General features: G+C 37.8%; 1 long non-coding RNA gene across 1 annotated transcript; it reads left to right on the top strand.

Annotated features, from left to right (window-relative positions):
* Window positions 1-322: 322 nt before the first annotated feature.
* LOC140636326 (uncharacterized) lies at window positions 323-17,936 on the top strand. Its single transcript, XR_012033601.1, has 3 exons — window positions 323-485; window positions 12,266-12,387; window positions 17,772-17,936. It is a non-coding gene; the product is annotated as an uncharacterized lncRNA (long non-coding RNA).
* Window positions 17,937-22,159: the final 4,223 nt, after the last annotated feature.

The following is a 22,159-nucleotide window of genomic DNA, read 5'->3' as shown; positions in this document are numbered from 1 at the left end:
AAGGAGCACATTTATAGTGGTAATTTCAGATGGAGAAAAACAGGTAATTGTATAATCATTACTGTTTGACTGAAGAGCAATGAAATGCCTTCTTTACTTGCTGTTAAAATGTTATTTGCTTTTAAGCGTATTCTCCAAGTAGGATATGAAGAAACAATAAGTTTTTATTTTCACTTATACTGTACACTCTTCGAATAAATTCCTTTTCTGGCCTGAAGCTGACAAAAGGCATCCATAGCATAATAATGACATCATAATAGCAGGGCCAAGGGTAATGGTCATCCTAAGGCCCAGGGAACTTTCCTAGGTAGTGCATCATGAGTCCTCCTAAGCTTCCTGTGAGGGAGGTAAAGAGAAGCCAGCATCATAGTGATTATATTGGTGGGGAAATGGCCATCTGAAGGTCAAGTTATCCAGGGACTAAGGGGCTTCCCAAGGACACAGTGGATACTCTAGAAGTCCATGTAATGCTACAAAGTCCAAAGGTGGGCCTCTAATTCCATGCAGCACGGGAAACACTCCCATCTAGCTTTCTACACAGAATCCCTTGAAGAAACATTTTCTTTCCTCCTATCTGTTGCAAAAGCTGCCAGGCATGGCAATTAACATCAACTCTGGAGCCAGGCCGCCTGGGTGCAAAGGTCTCTTCTGCTCCTTGCTAGCAGTGAGACCTCACACAAGTGGCCTATCCTTTCTTAAACTCCATTTCCTCATCTGAAAGGGGATTATAATCAAAGCAACTGACTCCAGGGATTATTGAAAGGATTCGGTGTTGATCTGTATAAGGCATTTAGAACAGTGCTGGGCCCATGCCAAGCCTCATGTAAGTGTTTGCTAAGTGAATCAAATCACTCATCGCTTTCTGCTTTCCTTCACATTTTATTTTTCAGCAAAAGCAAACTGTTTGTATTTTTATAAGCTTACCACACCGTCAGTTTACTTGCATGCCTTCGTTTCCAAGGTTTCCATTTCTGGAAGTCTTCTCTCTCTTAGACAAGACCTCTTCCTTCCATGGCCACCATAGTTGACTGGTCCTCGTGTGCAACACGATGCCTATTAGAACATCCCTTGTATTGTGTCCCAGTTCCAGCTAGAATGAAGCCAGGTGGCCTCTGACACACATTGGTCCTTGACTTCCATTATACTGCTCTCCTAGTTTCCTCCTTTCTTTCTGGTCAGTTAATCTTAGCTGCCTTTTTGGATGCCTATTCTCCACTCCCTACCTTTAGGGCTCTGTTCTACATTCCTTTCTCTTTTCACTAGATGTACTTCCGCTCCCAGATGCTCTCTTTCACTTCCCAGACTGCAAAGCCATTTTCCTGACCATTTCTAAACCTATTTCCAGATTTTTCTTTGGAGTTTCTGACCTATATAATCAAATGGCTACCACAGTCTCTTTCCTCACAAGCTCCAAAGGCACCAAAATCTCAGCATGTTCAGAATTGCACTCCATTTTTCTCCCATTTCAAATCCTCTCCTTAAAATTGTCACTTACTCTGGTAATTCTCTGAAGTGAGCCGTGCTCAAAAATTACCCCTCATTCCTTTCAATTCTCTCACTTTCTATCCAACCCCTGGTCCCCTCAGCCAATCTCAGCAAAGTCTTAGGAAAGCTACTACATAAGTTGACAAAATCATGTAATAGGGGCCCTTCTCACTTCTAAGGAGTGTTTTCTTTTTAGCACAAATGAACTTCAATATTGGGATTTTGGGTTGACTGCAGTAAGGCCCAGACTGGATGGTTCATTCCAGGATTCCTTTGTTTGTAATTAATTATAAGTCTGAAATCAGAATTCCATCCTTTTATTTTGTTTCTTTTCTTGCAAAAGCTCCTTCCTACATCTATGGTCATGGAAGGGGCTCTGTTCTATTCCATTCATTTCCAGACCAGATAGAGCTTGACCCTCAAATTTCCCCATCTCCCTTCAGCTCCTGAATGTGAGCCTGAAGTCTCTCAAACACCTCTACTGAAGAAAGGGGACCCTGGGTGGTTGTGAACTCAGAGATGGAAAGTTTAGTGAGTGGTTACCTACAGCTCACTGACCCCTAAAATGCTTGTTGACTAAACACAAGTATTGATAACATTACATACTCACTGGAATAGTACATATCTTTATAGAGAGAACCACCAAATCATGTCCTCTCAAGTAAATTAACATTTCCATCTTTACTAGATCTATCAGTAATAATTAAAATTTGTTTTCATGCTTGCTCTTAAAATATAGGATAAATGTAGGGAAATAAGGCTAACAGGGTCAATGTGTCAAGTACTGAGAAGGCAAAGGGGGGATAGAGGTGGAGAAAAAAATAAGTTTGGAGCTTTCTAGTGAGTGGAATAAAGGTGTAAACACATTATGAGAATGAGATTAATGGTATTCATATGAGAAAAGCACAACTTTTTTTTTTTTGGTTTCTGAAACCTGGGATAAAATTCTTTTCCTAAAGGGTACTTGATGGGCTGTAGTGAACTATGTCTAGAGCAAATGTTTCAATAAATCCAATGGTGAGTTTTCTAGGGCTACTTCTTAAGAACGGTCTTCAGTATAAGAGATGGCTCAGTGTCAAAGCAAAACTAAAGAAGAGCATAGTTTTGAGGGGCATGCATGTTTTGGTACAAATGCATGACTATACCATGGTGTAGTATAAAGGTTAAGAACATGGAAACAACTGCCTGAGTTTGGAATCCAACTTTGCTATTTCCTTGCTATGTGTCACTGAATAAATTACTTTCTCTCTCTGGCTCAGCAGAGTCATCTTAAAGTGGGAATAATAATATTATCCACCCTCATAGATTTACTCTGAGGTTTAAATTAGTTGATATGTATGAAGGGCTTAGAATGGTACCCTGTTACAAAGTTTAAGCTATTATTAATCGAAGGTTAAAAGTGTAGACTATTCAGAAGAAAGATAACCTGCAATTTAAGTGACATACAAAATAAATAGCATTTTTGATCATAGGAAGTGAGAGTTTGAGATTAGACTTTCTGATAAGAACCTCACCTGCGGACATTCTGTATGGATGCATTAAAGGAAGAGCCATATGCTCTGATAATCAACCAAGTGGAAGGCTGGGTTGACATCAGTAATGGAAGACCATCCCTTACTATGAGCCCCGCAGGGCTATCAATGGAGGAATCCAAATATTTCTCAGGAAAGAATTGTGAATCCATAAGATCTTCAAGGTCCCTAGTTCTGTGCGATAGACAGTGCTTGGCTTAAATTTTCAAAGTGAATATGAATATTTATACATCTGTCTATATATCTTAATGGGGAACCAGCAAATATTTTAAGTGCTTGCAAATTCCTAATGAGTCCTGCAAGATGAACTAGATTGAAATATACCTTCAGGTATCTGAATTTTGATTTGCTATGTAGGACAGTAAGACATAAGTCAATCAAGAATTGACACATCATAGGCTTAGCATCCAAATAGTTAGCGTAAGTCCATTCTTTTGTAGGTCATCAGTACCACTTAGTAATTGAGGCCAATCTTCATATATGAGGGGAAAATGCCCTGTCTCCAGAAATAATGACACCTCCTCTTTTCTCCATTTCAAGCAACAAAAATTTATCTGATGATTATATCATTTTCCTGAACTGTTAACCATTTATTTTGATTACCATGCATTATAAAGCAAATAATGACTTATTCCTAAAATGTCAAATGACTAAGTTGTTATGATTCATTTGATTATCATAGTAAATAATTAGAATGTTGTCTTTAAAAATTCTTTGCAGAATAGTATAGTCATCTGTCCACAACTTAAAACATTCACGTGTACATTATGTGTATCCATGCCACCAAATTCCACATAAAACTATTACACTGAACACTATTAAATATGCAAACCTCCTGGATAGCCAGTCAAGAAAAAAGAAAAATTGGTATGGTGCTTGATTTCCAGACATTGTACAGATCTAAATCTAGCAACTTAATTTAGTATGTGTGACTTAGTTTGCTAAAGTGCATATGAACAGTTCAACTTGACCAGTATTACCTTCAGTTCAATTTTAAAAGTTCTTTCTTCTAAAATATCTTCCATCAATTCCTTCTAAGGCTGCATCTTTTTCATAAAGCATTTGGGGCTGAACTGAAATGAAGTGGCAGCTTTTCACTCCATCACTCCCCTCTGCAGCCCAAATTTCTGTATTCATTGGCTCACTTCTTTCTTACTCACTGTGATTTTGTTATCTTTGTCTTTTAGTCATGGGTATAATTTGTACTCCAATGTAAAATTGATGTCCATTTTGAGAAGATAAATTTTAAATAAAAATCAGCATGCTTCTCGTTCTTTTGAACAACTCAAATCATTGGATATGCACCGTGTTATTTAACTAAGACTTTAAATATTTCACTCTACCTATGTCTAAAACTAAAGAAGCTGTTGTGTTCGTGTGGTGGAGTACATTCAGTTGAAAAGGATATCATCTAGCTGTTTATTTGGTATGTTTACAGTCGATATTTCATTTTGAGTAAGTGGCTTTTGTGTGATAGAGATACAGAGGCAGAAATCTCATCTTTTTAAGGAGTCTCTTGTCAGTAAATTAAAGCCATTTTCCTTTATGTTAGTCCCATATAATGCATACAACCTTACTGCGGAGGCTATTCTTAGGTTAAATACATGAATTAAACTATGAAATCAACTGTGAAGTATATCAGTCTTATGCCCTTCACTTGTGGCATTAAATTGTATTTAGAGATGTGTTCTTATAGTGAATCTATATTAGGAAAGAAATTAATATGTTGGATTTTTTTTTAAAGGAGAATATGCTGTGGGGCACTTCTTATTGTTTAAATGTCCGCATGAACTCAAGTGGAGTAATACCAGCTGGCACACCCTGTGCTTTCTGCCACCTTTCATTTACATCACCATTGAGGCTGTCTTAATATTCTCTTCCTCAGGTACCAAACCACATCAAGGGAGGCCCCAAACACTGTGAAAACATTTTGAGAGAAGTTAATCAGACCCAATACACTCACATATTCTAGCTTGATTGTTATTGCTTTAAGTAAGTTGACTTATATTCCATTTGCATTTAACCATACCTTCGATTTCTTTCATCCATTCATTTATTCAACAAATATATAGATTGCTGATTAGGTGCCACTTTTAGGTATAAGGATATAGTGACAGGTAAAGAAGGGTTCTCACTCTTATTGATATTACGTTCCAGTGGGGGAGATAGGCAATAAGTAGGTTTTTACAAAGCATATAATGTTAGGTGATGATAAGTCCTATAAAGTAAAACAAAGTTAATGAAGCAGATAAGAAGGGTAGAAAGTGCCAGTGGCATGTGGTTCAGAGGAAAGACTCATCACTTTATTATCTGGGTGACAAAGTGATACTTAAGCAGAGAGGTGAGGGGCATTGAGATACATAAATATGCAGGGGAAGGAAATTTCAGGCAGCGAAAAAGTATGTGCAAAGGCCCTGAGGTAAGAGTATACTTGGCACATTGGAGGAACAGCCAGGAGTTCTTTTTTTTTTAAAGACTTATTTAAAAAATTATTTATTTATTGTTTAATTTAAAGATTTTATGTATTTATTTATGAAAGACACAGAGAGAGAGGCAGAGACATAGGCAGAGGGAGAAGCAGGCTCCCTGCAGGGAGCCCGATGTGGGACTCAACCCCAGGACCCCGGGATCACAACCCGAGCCAAAGGCAGATGCTCAACCACTGAGCCACCCAGGTGTCCCTAAAAATTTATTAGTAGACAGAGAGAGCACAGGAGCAGGAGGAAGGGCAGAGGGAGAGCATCTCCAGCAGACTACAAGGTAGTGCAAAGCCCCAATGTAAGGCTCGATTTCACAACCCTGAGATTATGACCTGAGCCGAAACCAAGAGGCAGATGCTTAACCTACTGAGCCACCCAGGCACTCCAAGAGCTACGAGTTTTGATGGAGCTAGTAAGGAGTGGGAGTCATAGGAGAAAAGGTCAGAGATAAAATGGACCGTGGAGAGCATACTGAGTGGTTGAGATATATTGTGAGTGCGAGGTGAGGCCCTGGGTCATTTGAAGGAGAGGAGTGACTCTGATTTACATTTAACAGCATCAGTTAGGGGATACTGGGGAGGACCCTTCATGGGGAAAAAGAGAGGACAAGGTAGGAGGTTACTGCAGTGATCAGGTGAGAGATGACGCCTTGGGCCAGGATAATGGTGGTGATGGTGGTGACAATAATGAGATTGCAGGTATTTATATAAACGGAAGGAAGGGAAAGCAAATGAAGGTGATGAAAGAGAGTTGTCAAGGGTTATTTCATGCTCCAAGTTTGCTATTAAGTTAGGGAAGGCTGGTTTGTGAGGGAACAATCAGAGACTACCTGCTGAGGTTGTTGGGAGGATAAATGAGCTGATACATGCTCGGGTAATTAGGGCAGCATTGATACAGGGTGCTCACTAAACTCAACACAACTGTGCCTGTGATTTCTTCATTTCCGCAGGCACTTTGTTTAAATGAAATCTCCTGAAATCCCCAATCCTGCTCTAAAACTGATCTTTTGCCCTTGGTTTGATGTAGCATTCTGTGCTTTTCTTAATATTATTTGGAATTTTAAAATCTGCCACCCTATAACAGCTCGAACTTGAGGTGATTTAGACATCTGTTCCTGGGAACTAGGAATGTTGTAAGGGACATTGACATAAAGCAAAAGCACTGTCATTATCCAGACGTAAACTATAATTAGAATCATAATTGTTTTATATTCTGTAAGAGGTCTCCCAGTGTAGAAATGGATTTGACCACAGCTCTTTTGTGAACTTTTTGTTTTGGATCTCATAGGTAACCAGAGAAAATCATAAACCAAACTATACAGAAATATATAGAAATATTTCAACAGGATCTTTAAGATCATTATACAATCTTACTGGACAATGTAAACTGTAACTAGTCTGTGTATGGATTTTAAATTGCCCATATCATGTTTCCCGCATTTTGCCCCATGCAGTGGATTTAGGAAGAAGTATTAGGTGGCTACTCAGCAACACCTGGGTGCATGCTGCCTATGTATTCTTCTCCTAGTGGATGACTTTCAAAATAAAATCTGAGAGAGAGAGGAAGGGATGGAGGGAGGGAGGGAGAGAGGGGAGTGGAGGAAGGAAGGGAGGGAGGGAGAGAGAGAGAGAGAGAGAGAGAGAGAAGAAAGGTAGAGACAGACGCAATTTAACAAATGACTTTGTTTCACCTCCAAAGGGAGTTACCCAGTCACTTGGCTGAATATTTTTCAAACTTAATACCATAAAGCATTAGCCTTTTCTAGGTCACTGTATTGCATCTGAGCCTAAAATTAAAACCATAAATACTTAAAGTCTTAACTCCTACCCTCTTTGAAAGTCTGGTAAAAACAGGCTTTCCTTTGCCACTTTACTGTGCTTATTTATGTGCGAAATAGCATTTTGAAAAATATGGCTTAAAAGCAGAGTCACACAGAGAATAAAGGAAGAGAAAAACCAATTTACATGTTTCCATTTTCTTTTCCTTCTAGTTATTCCCTCCTGCTTAGTATCAGGATTCATATAATTTTCTATCCAATTTCAAGAGGGAGGAACTGGCCATCCCAAGCTAATAGCCAAATCAATACTAAAATCTAGAAGGCGGTCGTAAGTCTAACATTTCCCAGAGCACCTGTTCCATTGTTGCTCAACAACAGATAACTAAGAAATACTGATTCTCTGACACTGCATCTGACTCACAGACCTTTCACGATCTGGTCTGCCTAGTGAGAAATAATATCAGTTGTTTTTGAATAAACTTTTCCTGACTTCCAGTGTGCCTGTCAGTTGGCAACCTAATGTCACTCTTCCCTTTCTAACTTCTCCTGTGTAAGGTGGGAGCCATATCCTTGGGAACTACATTTTCTAGAATCATGTAAAGTTTCAAGACACCTGGAAGGTGGAAGAAATGCAGAAATCATTCTTATGTTCTTCTAGCAAAAGCCAAAGCCACCTGTGCTCTGGCAAATAGAGAGATGTGCTGTGTGGAAGCAGCCGTGGCAACTCCTGACTTCCTGAAAGCTTCCTATGTGCTCTATCTCTTCTGAAGCTCCTGATTCCTTTGATTAAATCTTTTCTGGCTTGAAATGCCAATTTTTCCTGCTCCTGTCTAATATATACAGATTGGGGAGGAGGAGAAGGACTGGGAGACAGAGTTCACTACAAGAATACATGCTGCCTAGGTTAGTCTACTGGGAGACATAGCCATAAAGTAGCAAAACAGATGCCACATAGAAACATACTACATACTCCAGACCTGGGAGCTGACCTGAGTGGGAAAGAAGTCAAACATATTACTAGCTGCTTGACTTTGAATAAATTACTTGGCCTCAGTTTACTCATCTGTGAAATGTAGTTAATGACAGTACCTACCTCATAGGATTTTTATGTGGATTAGTGAGTTAATATTTGTAAAATTTGTAGGAAAAGGGATGACACACGGTTAGTACTGTTTGATTTTTTAGAAAAAGATTTTATTTATTTATTCATGAGAGAGAAAGAGAGATGCAGAGACACAGGCAGAGAAACAGGCTCCCTAAGGGGAGCCTGATGTGGGACTCAATCCCAGGACCATGGGGTGATGCCCTGAGCCAAAGTCAGACGCTCAACCACTGAGCCACCCAGGTGTCCCATACTATATGATTTTTTGTTGAAGAAAAGGTTAATGTAAAAAATACATACATCCAAGGGTGCCTGGGTGGCTCAATTGGTTAAGCATCTGACTCTTGATTTCAGCTCAGGTCACGATCTCAGGGTTGTGAGATCAGGCTCTGCCTCGGGCTCCAGGCTGGGCAAGGGGCCTGCCTAAGAGTCTCTCTCTCCCTCTCCCTCTTAGGGGCCTAAGAGTGCCCCTCCCCCACCACTTTGTGTGCTCTCTCAAATAAATAATAAAAATAAAAAATACATACATTGAGATTTCCTGAAAAGTCATCTCCTTGGGAGGTTCGGCTCTAATCCCAATGCTCAAAACGTTTCTGGAATGTGGACATTTCAAACTTGTAGTGACACACTATCCAGCAGCCACATCAGAACAATATAATTTCTGATCATGGTCCTTCTGCCTGGTGCTGGAGGCTCCCAAGTCCCTATATTTCTCCCTAACCATCTATCCCAGCTTTGGATGAAAAATTGTATTATGCAACTTGGCCATTCGCCTTGTTCATGTGCTTTAGCTCTGAATGATTTAGGACTGTTTATACAAAATCAAACACACTCTCAAAAGATGAAGCATTGCTACCCTCAAAAATGTTCAAAACAGCAGAGCATCCAAAGGGATTCCAACTGAGCAGCTGCAAATGTGTCCTGGACAATGGCTCTGTGACTGGCATAAGCTTAGAGCTTCTCAGAATAACTCTTGAAAAGGATAGAGCTCTTGGATTGATATATTTAAAGAAAAATAATTTTTCTACCCACGAATACGTGGCAGTTGCCCTTCATAAATTCTCGGGTATTGCAGTGAGAATGCAGAATAAGAACATACCAACACAATTAAAAACATAACCAAACACCTTCAAGGACAGAAAATGTAAGCTGCAAGGTCAAAATGATCTTTCTATGTTCACCTTGTCACAGCTGGCAAAGGTGCCAGGGCTGCCCTAGCTATTAGGCACAGGTTTACATTTGAACGCTCCAGTTGGGAAAAATCTGGTTTCAAAAAGCAAGCAGGGCTCTTTATTTTCCAGCAAACCAGTGTTTGCCCTGCAATGCTTTCCTCTGCATACATTACTCAGTTTTGCAAAGTGAGACATACTTTTTGTTACTGGCGGATGCCACCCAGGGGAGAAAGAGGAAAAAAATAATCTCTGCCTTCTTTTTTTCTCTCAGGTGTAAAAGTTTTCCCTCTAGTTCCTTAGTATCTCAGTAATCAGTTGAGAAATTCAGCAAGAAGATGTCAGATAACCTGAAATATATTTTTCCAGGGATTTATTTTAACAATGAATGAAAGCCTTCTGTGGCAAACCTGCTTCTGTGACAGCAGTTTGGAACTTGCTTATGAATTAATCTTTTTTATGCAGTTTCACAAGAGACTGATTTCACCTAATTTTTCCATTTCCATCCAGTTGAATGTAGATATCAGTAATTTATCAAGATGAATCTTTAGGACATACTTAATTTCCTAATTCTATCCATTTGGGGCAAAATCTTAGATTAAGGATTGCAAAGACCTCATATATTTTAATATTCAAAAATACTTAGAAATGCAAATCTGGGATTTACATAGACAAATACATACAATGCTCTGCATGCTTAATGTAAGGCTTATATAGTCCTATAGATGTTTTTAAAAGATTTTATTTATTTATTCACGAGAGACACAATAAAGAGAGGCAGAGACATAGGCAGAGGGAGAAGCTGGCTCTATGCAGGGAGCTCGATGTGGGACTCCATCCAGGCATTCAGGGATCCCGCCCTGAACTGAAGGCAGATGCCCAACCGCTGAGCCACCAGTCGTCCCACCTATAGATTTTTTTTTTTTTAATTCTTTGATGATAGTCCACGAATGTCTTTTTTTTGTGACTTTCTATAATTTTCCTGAGCATACCCTCATTCACTTCTTCATTCAACCAACCCTGGGTGAATGCCTATTGTGGTTTTGCATTTTGTGCCAGGCCCTGGGGAATATGCAGTTCTTAATCTGGAGGAAATCACAATCCAGAAGTGAAAAGTGGGTGGGGCTGTAAAGTGTCCAAATTATCAAATAACTCTCAATTATAATGTATATATGTAAGTCAGTTTCTCAAGCTCATCTCTCATCCCCAAATGACAGTTCATCAGGGGTCTGAATACTATAGACTTTAGGCCAAATCCAGGTTACTGCTGGGTTTTGTACAATTAAATTTCACTGGGACATAGCCAGTAGATCTAGGATTACTTTCAGTTACAAAGACAGAGCTAAATACTTGCCAAAGAGAAGCTTGCAAAACCTGAAATACTTACGACCTGGCCCTTTAGAGATGAAGTTTGCCTTCTCTTGGTTTAGATTATTAGAGCTGCAGATACGGTGTTTGAACACAGTTCCCTCTGGCTACAAAGCCCCTTCCACCTTATTTAATCAAACTTTTAGAATCATAAGAATCTTAAAGATTTCTCTAATAAGTTTCTACTTTTTTTAAAAAAAGTAGTATATATTTTTATACCTTTTTCTAAAAAAGTTTTGTAAAAAAAGTTTTTGATGTCAGACTATAAATTCTCCAAATTAGTCTTCAGAAACACTTTCTACTTTTGCACATATCAGTTCAGAAAGGGAATGGCAGAGCTGGGGAGCAATAGATACAATGAGAGAGTACGACTGGATTGTCTCAGAAGAGCTTTCCAGCACCAACATCCCATAGCTCTATGTTTCTATAATAATAACTGCATGGGCTAAAATTAAATATAGCACTGCAGCTGGAGCAAACACACAGCACAATGGTTTATGGAAATCAGTTAAGGACAGATAAATCCAACTGTAACTGCACCATTACAGATCCAAATCTTCCACATCTTATTTTGCAAAACTAAGGCTAACCCTTGATCAATCATGTATTATTCAAAGAACATTCAGAAAACATCAATGAAAAGAACTTGGCAGCATTCTCAATTCATCTCTGACACGCATTAGATCCTAGCAGGTGACAATGATATGAAAAAGTGCCCTTGAATAAAAGACAAAAAAAAATTAGCAAAAATCAGCCTGATGGCAATAATTATTTCTTCAAATTACTGAGTCTTAATGATCCATGAAGACACAGAGCTAAAGCTGTAACGTGGGCCTTTTGACCTGAGAATGAATGGGCTGAACAGATCTATATTTAGAAGCCTTCTGGAAGACTTACATTTGACCAACAAGTCAGTTGCAAGAGGAAAAGAGAAGTAAAGGGGACCAGCCCTCTCATTCTCCTTTAGGCTTCTGTAATTTCAGTTATGCTTGCTAATAAAACTCAGGAACATCTCTCTTACCCATCATCTGCTCAACAAGCATGTATTGAAGACCTCCTGTTTGCCAAACACTGAGCTAGGTGCAGAAAATGTAGTGGACAGTAAGGCAAACTTGCCCCTTGCTTCATGGTGCCTATGGTTTCGAAGGCCAAGAGACGCAGGGAGCCCTTAAAATATAATACAATGTGCTAGTGGGTGTAGCGGAATGTGGACTCCTACATGAATGTGCCCGGCTGATTTGACTTGGCTGAAGCTGGGGTGTGAGGGTCCTCCCTGGCGGGTCACCCCAGGCCTGAAGAGAAGTGGGAATCGGTGAGCTCTTCTCTGCTCCTTCCCCTCCCTCTCTTTACAGCTTGTCTTCCACCCATCCTTGTTTATATCTGCTCAAAATCAGAAGCAGGAAATTGACCTCATGGCCATTTCAGAAGGTGGATGAATGCAGGGTCGTGTATCCAGCAGGAATCATCGGTACAGGTAAATGCTAAACAGATAATAAAAAAATGACAAAACTAAAGGTGACAAGATCCATTTACTTCTGCAAGGCAGTGATATAAAATGGGCAAAAGACAAAGCAGAATGTGTCTTCCATGGAAACTGAACCACAATGTTTTGCTATAATTGTTAAGTACAAGACTGATTAGCCGGAGTATGCTAAACATTTTAAACATCGTCAAGTAAAATGAATGCTCTAAGAGTTCACCTTGTTAATTCTGAGAATCCATCCCTTTCAAGACAGGATAGGGTTTAGTCATCCAATTTGAGAAGTATAATCTTACTTTGGAAATGTTACTGGCACGTATAACATATTTGTTCTTTTGAGAGAAAAAAAAAAATAAAACTAACCCTTGTGTACACCCTACCCAAGCGTAAGAAATACATTACAAAGGCCTTTCCTGATTTTTTTTATTCTATCTCTACTTTTAATGAATCTTTTAGAGATGTTAATGTCTATAATAAGCAAAAAAGTGTGAAACTTATTAGTATCTTCACATTTCCACCAAACAATTTAAGGACATTTCATTTATTTATTTATTTATTTATTTATTTATTTATTTATTTATTTTCATCCTATTTTATTTATTTATTTTTTAATAAATTTATTTTTTATTGGTGTTCAGTTTGCCAACATACAGAATAACACCCAGTGCTCATCCCATCAAGTGCCCCCCTCAGTGCCCGCCACCCATTCACCCCCACCCCCCGCCCTCCTCCCCTTCCACCACCCCTAGTTCGTTTCCCAGAGTTAGGAGTCTTTATGTTCTGTCTCCCTTTCTGATATTTCCCACACACTTCTTCTCCCTTCCCTTATATTCCCTTTCACTATTATTTATATTCCCCAAATGAATGAGAACATATAATGTTTGTTAAGGACATTTTATATTGGTAACACGACTCCTCCCATATATAATTTTGTCTAGTAATTTAGCTCTATCTTGATATCTTTATGTACCTTTCCCCTCTCCTGTCTTCTTCCCAAAGAAAGTAATAATTTTCTTTAAAATATTACTAGCATGTATAACATTTACTATTAGATATTGTTACCATTTTATATAAAACTGACCAAAAAGTTTATATTTTCTTTTTTCACATTACTTTGTGTATCTTGCATCTTCTTTTCAGGATCATTTACTTTCTTCTTGAATTGCAAAATTAGCTGTTCCTTTTTTTTTTTTTTTCTTTTTAGAGTTTATTTATTTATTCATGAGAGCCACCGAGAGAGAAGCAGAGACATAGGCAGAGGGAGAAGCAGACTCCTCACAGGGAACCTGATGCAGGACTCGATCCTGGAACTCCGGGATCACAACCTGAGCCAAAGACATATGCTCAATTGCTGAGGCACCCAGATGTCCCAAATTTAGCTGTTTCTTTAGTGTTAATTCACCTTTTAACTAAACTCAGTTGTTTTGTTTGCTTTTGTTTTCATTTATTTGTTTTGGGCTTGAGAAGACAGTATTTTACACTCATTCATAAAAGATACTTTTTGCTGGACAAAGAATTCCATATGAACAGTGATTTTTTTCTTAGTGAATTAAAGATAATTGTGTTTCACTTGTCATACTTTTTGAATTGTCAGTTGAAATTTTGTTCCATTGTGTGTTCTTTTTCTCTCTGATTGCTTTTTTGCTTTTAAAATCTTCTCTTTGAAAAAAAAAATAAAATATTCTCTTTGAAAAAAAACTAGAATATTCTTTGTCTTTAATATAATTTTTAAAAAAGATTTTATTTATTTATTTGAGGGAGAGAGAGAGAGAATGAGCAGGGGGAGGGGCAGAAGGAGAGGGAGAGGAGGCTCCCTGTTCAGCAGGGAGCCTGATATGGGGCTCAATGTGGTGCTTGATTCCAGGACCCTGAGATCATGACCTGAGCCAGAGGCAGATGCTTAACTGACTGAGCCACCCAGGCGCCTTGTCTTTAACGTTCTATAATTTCTTTTTTTTAAAAATATTTATTTATTCATGAGAGACACACACACAGAGAGAGAGAGAGAGAGAGAGAGGCAGAGACACAGGCAGAGGGAGAAGCAGGCTCCATGCAGGGAGCCCGACGTGGGACTCGATCCTGGGTCTCCAGGATCACGCCCTGAGCCGAAGCAGGCACCAAACCACTGAGCCACCTAGGGATCCCCAGTTCTATAATTTCAATATAATGTGTTTGGTTTTGGATATCTTTTTATTTATACTGCTTACATTCTTTAAGTTCTTTCTATTTATAACTTCCAGAATATTCTTATTTCTTTGGATATGACTTTTCTGCTATTCTTTCTATTCTTTTATGAAGGAACCAAGATTAAATGTCAGTTAAATCTTCTCATTCTATTATGTGTGTTCCTTAACCTCTCCTTCATAATTTTTTTTCTCTTTGTCTAAGTGGTATTCTATAGTTTCTTCAAATCTGTTTTTCAGCTTACCTTCTTTCTAAGTCTTGCCCATGGACTTTTAAATTTGATTTTTATATGTATTTTTAATTTCTAGAAGCTTTATTTGGTTCTTTTGCAAATCTTGTGCAAATCTGCCTTATGAGTTTTTAAAAATCTGGAGTATGGAGGCACCTGTGTACCTCAGTTGGTTAAGCCTCAGTTGGTTAAGCCTCTTGATTTCAGCTGAGGTCATGATTTTGGGGTCATGGGATCTGTGCTCAGCACAGAGTCTGCTTGACCCTCTCCCTCTGCCACTCTCCCGGCTTACACTTTCTCTCTCCCTCTGTATCTATCTCTAAAATAAATCAATCAATAAAATCTTTTTTAAATATCTCAAAACTCTCATTCTTGAACTCTATTTTATTTGTACACATGGAACATACTTATTTTATATATTGCACTGGGGAATTCAAAGATCTATAATCCCTAAGGTCTGATTCTGCAGTTCGTTCTTTCTGTTATCTCTGGGCTCATCACTGTTTGTGGGCATGTGCTCTATGTGAAACTTTATTTTCTGTAATTATTTGAAGATGGCTCTTAAAGCGTATTTTTCGAAAGAGTATCCATGTTTGCTTCTAAGTATAGAATTCCAGATAGGAATTCTCAATTTTCTTTTTTCATTTGACCCTGCGCCATAAGCAAAAGAGACATGCACTCCCTACCTGTTTCCCTCTATGAAATCAGGTTTTCTCAGTTCACCCTTTGAGGGTCCTGCATATGTGTGAGATCCTAGTTCTGCCTCCTACTCCATTCAGGTGCCAGGCTTTCCCTCCCGGCTGGTCAAGCATGACCCACTGAAACCCAAGCCTTAGACTATGGGGTCACCAACTCCCCTCAGGGCAAATGCTAGCTTCAAGTCACAGTTACATTTCTGGATTTGTGCTTTCTTTTAATTGTTAGCCTCTGATTCTTTTCATTACTTTACTGCCAGGTCAACTTCACCATAAAAAAAGTTTTCTTTAATATTTTTAGGTATTGGTGCTAGGTAAATTTTTTCTGAATATCTAAGCTGTCGAATTTCCAGGAAAGAAAAAGAAAAATAATTTGGAAACGAGCAAAAGGCTGATTCTTCAGATCTGATGCCTAGATTTCCTAGAGCTCTGATGGAGAAATTTGTTTTGGGGGCCTTTAAGAGTGACTGGACATACTCAGAAGGCAGATCACACGTCTGTCCATCACTAGAGCAAGGAATGTGAGGAATAATTATTGAAGCAGTGCCTACAAGTTTAACTTTTTTGCTTTCTGACTTTATAAAAACAGAAGACAATACTCATTGGAGAAAATGAATCTTGGGTTGGAAGACAGGTGGGGGCGGTAAACAAAGGGTACCCATATTGGAAGGGGACTAAGGCTGGACAAGGCAAAGAAGGGAAAAGAAAAGTCACAGATGTCAACTTTCAGTTGCTCAGCAGGATGCACCTGGGCTTGCTAAGAGCAACTCCTCTCTAGAAATGATCATGCATGTGTCTTCAGGAGCCTGATTCTCGGGGTTGTCTGCCTTGTGTCTCTGAAATACAACTTTGGATCAGAGACCTTCTGCCTCAGGAATGTGCTGTAGTTCACTATTTTATTCATCCATAAATATTTTAAACATAATATATTTTTGAGTGACTACTCTCTGCTAGGCTGTGCTGGGCCTGGGGATAGAGTGTGGAACACCAGACATGTTCCCACTGTCTCTGGTATTAGGAATTTTAAAATCTATTTGGGAGATAGAAGATTGGAGCAAATACTTGAAAACATGTTCTATTACAATTTGGACAAGTACTATAAAGAAAGCTAACTCCACACCCAAGAGTGCAGATACCAGACCCTTGCTAGCCATTTGCAGTGACTATAAATAACAGTCTCCTCTACTTAAGTAGCCTGGGGAAATGGTCCATTAGCTGTGATTTCCCCACATTCTGCTCATATTTTTGAAAACAGAAAAAGAAAGAGAAAAAGATCAGTGTAGATGAGTTTTGAAATGGCTGCGTACAGAGTTCTGAGATTTATCAGGGAGTAAAATGGAAGTTTTAGGGCAGTGTCTTATTCTGTTCAGGCTGCTGTCATAAAGTACCATTAGCAGCAGAAAGTTATTTCTCAGAGTTCTGGAGGTTAGAGGTTGGAGGTCAGGGTGCCTGCATAAGTGGGTTCTGGTGAGAACCCTCCTTTGGGTTGCAGGAGCTGACTTCTCCTTGTGTCCTCACATGGCAGAGAGCAACCAGCCATCTTGTGACTCTTACAAGGATGCTTATCCCTTTCCTGAGGGCTCTGTCCTCATGATCTCCTCTATGCCTGATTACCTCCCAAACACCCCATCTCCAAATACCATCATATTGGATGGAAGGGTTTCAACATATTAATTGAAGGGGATATACACAATCAGTCACAGTTCTCCAGTTTGGAACACTGGAAAGAAAATAGAACAAATAAAATTCCTAACTTTTTCTGTATAATTTCTTTTTGACACTATAGTGAGAAACTTCAGGAGACATTTAAATTGTTCTTCAGCACTTTTTAGATGCCAGAGAGTGGTTCTATTGACTGTGAAGCTGTGCTGTCCAGATTTATGTGTTCTAAATTATTATTAATGCAATTATCTGTTCACTTGTCTGTTTCCTCTGTAAGGCCCTGATCTCGCCTTAATTTTTTTGGTAGCTTGGATATTTAACTGGGCCTTGCACATGGCATGTGTTAAGACAAGGCTGTTTTCATGGGTATGTGGCTGGTGTGATCACACTGGGCCCAATGCTGAGAAAAGTCACACTTAGTTTAATGTTGTCCTGCTGTCATCTTAAAATTCTTAATTTCTGATTAAGGGAGCCCAGATTTTTATTTGTTACTGAGTTCTGCAAATTATGTAGACAGCACTACACTCGGTAATTATTTGTTGAGTAACTGAGGATAGCCCATATCCCAAACAAGAAAGGTAGATATGGATTTTTTTTCTCTCTTTCAGTTCTAAAATGAACCTTCCATCTTTCTAAGAAGATCCTTTACATCCTAGAAGAATTGTTAACCAGGTATCAATCTTCTATAAAGAAAAGGAGAATTGAAGAGAATTAAGGAGAAAAAGGTGGACAATGATCTGCACAAAATAAACACTGATTAATTTGTGTGTGAATATATTATAATCATCTTTAAAAAGTTGTCTGAGCCAGAAAAAAAAAGAAAAGAAAAAAGCAGGATAGAGATGTTATAAAACAACCGAGATAATATACCAGTGATTAAAGTTACCAAAAAATTCTAGGTGAGAAGATATACTGCATGCCCAAGAAAACTGTTTAGGGACAAAGCAACATTTATTCACCGATTATGCTATAATGGAAGATTTTTAAATCTTGTTTGTCAAGTATGGAAGAGCATGCATCAGGGAGGCAGGGATGTGAATGTGTTTGAACAAAAATTGGGGGCACCTGGGTGGCTCAGTGGTTGAGCATCTGCTTTGGCTCAGGTCAGGATCCCGGGATCCTGGGATCCAGTCCTGCATCAGGTTCCCTGCAGGAAGCCTACTTCTCCCTCTGCCTATGTATCTGCTTCTCTGTGTCTCTCATGAATAAATAGAATCTTAAAAAAAAAAAAAGAACAAAAATTGAACAGAAATACATCTTCTAGAATAGGGGACAATGAAATGGGTAGTATTAGTGATAATTTGAATTTATTGACAAAATACTGATATTCCATGTCTACTGGAATGTAAGCTTTGGTGATGGAGTTCCCCTAAGAAGGAATAAGTTGTCTTCTGGGCTGTGTTCCTGCAGCATTTACTTTTCTATCTTTGCTACAGCTCTCTTGGCCTTGTACTCCAATTACTCTGCAATTATTTGTTGTCAGTCTGTCAACACCAAAAGATATGAGCGCCTCTAGGGCAGATTTTAATTTTTATTCTTAGCTTCTAAAAGAGTGCCTGGCACAAAGTAGTCAGTAAATGTTTGTTAAATACACACGTGCGCTCGCACACACACACACACATCAAATTAGTTTTCAAAATCAAACAACATAGACATTTGTACATTGAAAATTCTAAACTACTTTAGAAATGCCCTATAATGATTGTGGTGATGAGGATGAGGAGGATAATGATGGGAGAGATGATGAGGATTAGGATAATGACAAAGTCAATGATAGCATATACACTTCAGAACAAAAGAGCATACCCTTAATTTCTGGATAATGGTGAATGCTTGTCCTAGGAGTTTGTGACAGGTTTGGCAATTGTACACAGAAAAATTATGACTATGTGGCTATGTGCATGTGTTTGTTAGTTTTTCCTCTGAGGATGAGATCCTTATCTTTCATCAGCATTTCCAATAATTTTGGGTTTTTTAAAAAGTTAGGAATTATGCTTTGTGGGAGATATACTACTTGCATGCTAGTGTAGTGATTGATCTCTGAGTTTGGATGAGATTTTAATCAAGAAGTGCCTGGCAGTATCTTATTTAGCATATAAGTAAAATCACTCCTACACCATATATTGCAAAATAATTATTAAGTTAAGTGATCTGAGATATCCTTACAGGAAATATTCTAGTATGAATACAAAGTGGCATTATATTAAATGATATTATATTTAAATGAGGGTAGTCATTGAAAGATTGGAATTGGAGTGTCAACCATAAAGCACATTAAATGTATTAATGGAGAAGCAGAATGAGGCCAAGTATATCTTGCCCAAAGTGCTTTGTAGGTAAAAATATTCCATCAAGAAAAAAGAATATTTAGGTGATGTATTGATGTAACTAAAGACTGTGAAATAATTTCCTAGGAAAACACTAACTGCTTAAATGATAACATTACATAAAACACTATCTGATCTAAACTGGAACCTTCCTTCAGTTTTGAATGCTGTCTGCCAAAATGGATTGCAGGAGCAGGAACTAAACATCACAGTAACTTCTGTCTAATTTTCCTCCCTAACATTTCCTGTAGGAAAACTTTACATCCTCATTCTATATTTAAAAATAATTCTACTTTTTAACTTTCCTACATATTTCCTATTATGATGAATTACAATTGCCCTCAGCTCAAAATAAGCCACATGCCAAAGTGGCACGTTAGGGTGGCATAACTTATATTATCCTAGTTCTTTTAGTTGTAATGATTCACACTTTTCACTCATACAACAAACATGCATTAAGTGCCTATTCTGAACTAAGCGTTGTGCTCTGTTTTGAAATAAAATAAGACACAAATCTTATTCTCAGGAAACCTTTGTCTGGTGAAAGGGATGGTCATGAAAGCCAGGAGGTACACTAATGTGAGGCAGTTTCCCCCAAAAGTATGAGTTAAGTATTGCAGTATTAGTATTGGTTTTAATTTTACTGTATGGCATAGCTAGTATTTTGTACCATTAATAGTAACACTAAAGTAGTAGTATGGCAGATATCCAAATGTGGCTACCCCAGTACTTCTGGTCCTACTTGTCCTTCCAGAACCTTCTCATTCCTCTAACATCTCCCATTCTCATACACCTTTTCTCTAAATTAAAGTGTTTAAATAATTTGTAAATAGTGCTTGTTTTTGAGGGGGGATTTTAATTACAATATAATGAAGTTTTTATAATAGTTTCATTATGTATTAGTTCTGGACATCTGAGAATAAATCTAGCCCTTCTTTTTTTGTCACTTCTACTCCCATTCATAGTATTTCTAGATGGATAGGGCAGCATTGGGATATGTTCTCTTCATCAAGAGAGATACTATTATATATGTGTAGAGAAAAAGCTTATCAATATGTGATATATTTGAGAACTTAAGATTTTGAAGTGATTTGCAACCTACTGTCTGCTTTAGGTTGATCATTGAAGAAAGTGCCGATTCTTTCCTTAAAAGAGTTAACAATCCAAGAAACCAATTATATATTAATATAACCCTTTTGGAAAACAGCATAATATACAGATCCTTTTACACAATAACCCCACTCTAATACATAATTCAGCAGAATCAGAGATATATATATGAAGATTTCTTTGTAGCATTATCTACAGTGACATTTAGAAGTAACTTGAATAAAAATTAGGAATTAATTCAGCAAATTACAGGCTTTAAGATAATAGAATGTAGCCATAAAATAGATAATTATGAAGAATCTATAGGAACATGTAAATATTCATATAACAATAGCTAATATTAAGTGAATAATATTAATCACTTAATATTATTAATATATTAATTATATAATTAATTATTCAGTCAGCCTGTATTTTAACTACATTATAAATCTGATTCCATTAGATCTGCAAACATCCTCATGAGATAGGTAATATTCTCTATATTATACAGATGAGGCACAGAGATATAAATATCATACCCAGGATCAAAGAGCTAGCTAGGCAGTGACTGGGCAAGAATTTGAAGCCAGAGAATGTGGTGTAAAATCCAAGTTCTTAAACCCTACGCTATATACTTTTTGGTTTACACACACAATTGTACACACACACACACATACACACAAGAAAGGAGATAATAAAGATAATAAAAATATTTGAAAATGATTGTCTTTGGGTATATTAATGCTTTTTACTATTTTTCTAGATTGCCTATAATATAGTAAAAGATTTTTAAACAGAAAAAAGAAAGTTAAATTCAAAGAATGATGGTTAAGAGTAAAAAATAAGCATAGTTTCATTCAAGAAAAACTGACATTGACTGCATAGGATATAGATTCTCACATCCCATTTTGAGACATATTACTTAAGCTACATCTGTTATTGCAGGTAAAATTTCCATTATTTGTAAGACCATGCAGAAATACTATTGCTAAATCTGTGTCTTCTATTCCTGTTATGAATTTTCAGACCAAGTAACATATGGTGCATCTCTTATAAAGTTTAACCTGAATTAGTTACTCTGTGTTTCTACCCCACCCCCTAAACCAAGAAATACTGTAAGTGTCTTTCTACCACTCAAATTTAAGACTATGTTCATATATTTTAATGCTAAGCAAGGGGACCATAGAGAGCCAAATCCACATTATTTTTCAAAAGTGTTTTATGTAGAATTTTCATTATTTAAGACAGTCCTCTCTCTAACTACTGATAGAATATCTGATGTCTTTCTATAACATCAGAAATAAAAATTGTAAAATAATAAAAAGAAAATTGAAATTGTTTCTAATCACTATGTTGTTCACAAGTTGAAGATGTTCATGGGGCAGCTGAGTGGCTTACTCAGTTAAGTGTCTCTTAGATTTTGGCTCAGGTCATGATCTCAGGGTTGGAAGATTGATTGAGCCCTGCATCCAGCTCAACATTGGGCATGAAGCCTATTTAGAATTCTTTCTCCCTCTGCTCCTGCCACACCCCTGCCAAGATTGGGCGCCTGCTCTCTCTCTCTCTCAAATAAATAA

The sequence above is a fragment of the Canis lupus genome, chromosome 7, assembly GCF_048164855.1.
Source record: "Canis lupus baileyi chromosome 7, mCanLup2.hap1, whole genome shotgun sequence".
Lineage (NCBI taxonomy): Eukaryota > Metazoa > Chordata > Mammalia > Carnivora > Canidae > Canis > Canis lupus.
The sequence above is the reverse complement of the archived record's forward strand: the minus strand, read 5'-3'. Positions and strand labels throughout refer to the sequence as shown.